General features: G+C 48.5%; 1 protein-coding gene across 1 annotated transcript in view; it reads right to left on the reverse strand.

The window, feature by feature from the left end:
• Window positions 1-3,874: 3,874 nt before the first annotated feature.
• Window positions 3,875-3,960, reverse strand: part of Trappc11 (trafficking protein particle complex subunit 11) — a 42,908-nt gene continuing 42,822 nt past the window's right edge. The window contains 1 exon segment of the mRNA XM_052162679.1: window positions 3,875-3,960. This exon segment is cut by the window's right edge and continues 733 nt beyond it. The gene's annotated coding sequence lies outside the window, so the exon portion shown is untranslated.

Genomic DNA, 3,960 nt, shown 5'->3' on the forward strand with positions numbered 1-3,960 from the left:
CAGCTGCATGGCACAGACCCTGAAATGCAGGGCCTTGGCACTGTGAGTGGATCTTTCCCTCTGGTAAATGTGTTTCAGAAAACAGAGGCGATAAAGCCCCGTGACAGCCGGCTCTTACACTCAGCTTAGGCAAACTGAACAGAAAGGAAAGCTGTTCACAAGTATGGTCTTCATTATCGAGGGATAGTGAACATAACTAAGTTTTTTTTTTTTTTTCTGAGACAGGGTTTCTCTATGTAGTCCTAGCTGTCCTGGAACTCACTCTGTAGACCAGGCTGGCCTCAAACTCAGAAATCCTCCTGCCTCTGCCTCCCAAGTGCTGGGATTACAGGTACGTACCACCACTGCCTGGATTACTAATGTGTTGTTTAAAAAATCAGGATATGTTTTAGAGAGAGGGGAAGGCTGAGGTGGGAGGGGTGCCTCAGTGGGCCCACGCCAGGAACCAGCCATACAGCGGTCTAGTACCGGATGGAGTTTATTTGGGGGCCTGGAGGGGAGCTGAGAAGGGGATACATATGGGGGGGAGGGAGTTGGAGACAGAGACACAGACAGAGAGACACGAGGCCAGCCAGGAACGCATGGAGAGAGAGGGGGAGAAGGAAGGGGTGAGGGAAAAGAAATGGAAAGGAGTTAGGGAGAGCAGAAGGGGGTATCAGAGAGAAAAAAGGGGCAGAGAGAGCAAGGAGGGACCAAACAGTACCTTTCAGAGCAAGCCAGGCCTCCGTGGCTGTGGCCAGGGAACTGCTGGGCAGAGCCTAGAAGGAATGCCAACAATCACAGTCATTATTACCACTTAATTAAGTAATATAACCCACCACTAAGCCGTTTTCAAACTAAGAATTGAACTGCTTGGTGATTTTTCTGGGTTTTGAGGTCAAGAGAGGGAGCTATAGAAAGGTATTTCTGGGAACAGATGCTGACTAGTTTTATGTCAACTTGAGGGGAGAGAACTTCAAGTGAGAAAACGCCTCCAGAAGAGGGCTACAGGGAAGCCTGTAGAGCATTTTCTTAATTAGTAATGTGCAAAGGCCCAGCCTGTTGTGATTGGGCCACCCCTGGGCTGGTGGGCCTGGGTTCTACCAGAAAGCAGGCTGAGCTAGCCAGGAGGAGCAAGCCAGTAAGCCCCACTCCACCATGGCCTCTGCATCAGCTCCTGCCTCCAGGTTCCTGCCCTGCAGGAGTTCCTGCTCTTAAGTTATTCTCAGCTAGTGAAAGAAGCCAATTCAAGCAGAATTGACACATATATAGGGAAGAGCTTCTGGGGGAGGGGAAGCTCAGGACAGAGGGCGGGTATGCCTTGTAACAGGTAGGGCCCGAGGGCTGCTGGGAGAGGGAGGAGGCTGGAGGCCCTGTATGTACCAGGTTTTGGTATGTAAAATATGCACCTCAGCTGTTTGTTCTCGGTCTGAATTCCTGTCTTGGCTTCCCAAGAAGGTTAGGTTTTAGGATATGTAAGCCTAATAAAGCCTTACCTTGCCCCAAGTTGCTTTTGGTCATGGTGTTTCATTACAGCAACAGAAACCCTGAAACAGACTACATGGACTCGCCTGTTTAAAGGGTTTGCCTTCCAGCTGCCAGTTTTTGCTTTGAAAGCATCACCCACCTCTCCTCTGCAATGCTGATGATGTGGAAAGCACAGCTCAGAACTGTCACTGTTGTGAGGAGTCCTCACAGGAGGGGGAGTCCTCACAGGAGGGGGAGTCCTCACAGGATGGGGACCCTCAGAGGACGGGGAGTCCTCACAGGAGGGGGAGTCCTCACAGGAGGGGGAGTCCTCACAGGAGGGGGAGTCCTCACAGGATGGGGACCCTCAGAGGACGGGGAATCCTCACAGGATGGGGACCCTCAGAGGATGGGGAGTCCTCACAGGATGGGGACCCTCAGAGGACGGGGAGTCCTCACAGGAGGGGGAGTCCTCACAGGATAGTCATCCTCACAAGATGGGGAGTCCTCACAGGATGGTCATCCTCACAGGAGGGGGAGTCCTCACAGGATGGTCATCCTCACAGGATGGGAACCCTCACAGGAGGGGGAGTCCTCACAGGAGGGGGGAGTCCTCACAGAATGAGGATCCTCACAGGAGGGGGAGTCCTCACAGGACAGGGACCCTCACAGGATGGGGGAATCCTCACAGGAAGGAATTCTAGGTGGTGATTATGTGGGCTGTGAAGTGACTAAATTAAAACAAAACCAACCTTCCCTTCAATTAACAGACCTTTTTAAAACCTCAACACAGTAGTCATGCTACTTAAAATGCTTTAATTCAATGGTTCTCGACCTTCCTAATGCTGCGGGCCCCTTAATACAGTCCCTCGTGCTGTGGTGACCCCCAACCACAAAAATATTTTTGTTGCTATCTTTTAACTGTAATTTTGCTAATATTAATGAATCATAATGTAAATATCTGTGTTTTCCAATGGTCTTAGGAGACCCCTGTGGAAGGGTTCGTTTGACCCTTGAAGGGGTCGTGACCAACAGGGTGAAAAACCACTGCTCTAAGAATTTGAGGACAAGGAGCCCACGTGGTACAGAGAATCAGAGCTGAGGATTCAAGGCTGAATGTGTGGCTCTGAAGGAGCCACGTGGTAACATCTGGGTCTTGGGCTGGTGCTCACAAATCTCCTAATACACTCCGTCCTGGTTAAAAACCACCACACACAAAGTACGCCTGGGTAAACAGCAATGCCGGGTATTGAACTGTGTGCTGAACGGAACACATTACAAAGACAAGAAAGCAGACATCCTCACAAGGGCAGAGGTCCCAGGCGACCCGAGGAAGGGAGGAAAGACAGGAAGCTGGTGAAGTGACAGCTCTCATGCTATTATGCCAGATTTGCTTTTGTTTTTTGTTTTTTTTAACCCAAGATAAGTCTGTTTTTTTCAATAAAGAGAATTCAGTTTCAATACAGGGCAACAGAATATATTCACAGCAGAATTTACACTGTGGGGGATTTTCTTGGCTGTGGGTGATAAATTTTTTATCATGGAAAAATTTTAAAAATGTATGGAAAATTAAAAAAAAACAACAGACTTGTTTATTTGGCCAAGCTAACACAGTTAAGATGTCACGCTAACATCAAGGCCACATTGAGGTGTGAACACCAGTGTCTGTCTGGTAAGAGCACAAATTTTACACTTGAAAACATCAGTGTCAACGCATGGGACTTTATGGTTAGTGCATCATGTCCAAGTATCATAGTGTCCACAGCGACCTTAAAGACCTTCATCTGGAAGTTTTCAAGTTTCCAGTTACATCTTACCAGAGGCAGGGATCAACTTGGCAGGTGACAATGAAGAATGAAAACAAGACACCAGCATACAAAACAGGGGCTGAGGAAGAGTGTAGGCATTTCATGGACCATGGCTATGGTTTATATTAAGTATGTGTGTTTATATACATGCATGTACTCACTTCCATATTGCATTATGTACATTGCAGGTCAAATGCACTAACGGTCCTCAGCCTTCCTGGGACAGCAGGAGGGTAATCTAGCTAAGCATGGTCCCGGGCTCTGGCAGAGGCAGGCTGTCCTCACCTGTTAGCTGACATCCTCACAGCAAGCCAAAGGGAACAGGTCTTGGCAGCTTCTCTTTGGGAAACTCAGTACACTGAGGCAAACCGCCACTAGCCAGCTAGCCAGACAGAGGAGGAGATCTAGTCACTCCAGAGCCATACTCCGATGGCCTCTCCCTGAAACCAGTGACACAGGAGCTCATGCCCCCACACAGCCCTGTGCTGCCTGAGCAAGTCCTTGAACACAGAGACCTCCCTGTGCTCTGAAGTCACCCTGCAAAGGGTTCCTGGTAAAGGCTGCTTCATACACCGAGATCCAACCACAAAAAAGAAATCAAAGCTATTTACAAGCAGATGTGAAAGAGAACATATTTTATTTACATCACTATTTCCTTTTTACAATATGCCCACAGTCTGCATAATACAGATTACCAAGAAATTAT

This window comes from Apodemus sylvaticus, chromosome 18 (assembly GCF_947179515.1).
Source record: "Apodemus sylvaticus chromosome 18, mApoSyl1.1, whole genome shotgun sequence".
Lineage (NCBI taxonomy): Eukaryota > Metazoa > Chordata > Mammalia > Rodentia > Muridae > Apodemus > Apodemus sylvaticus.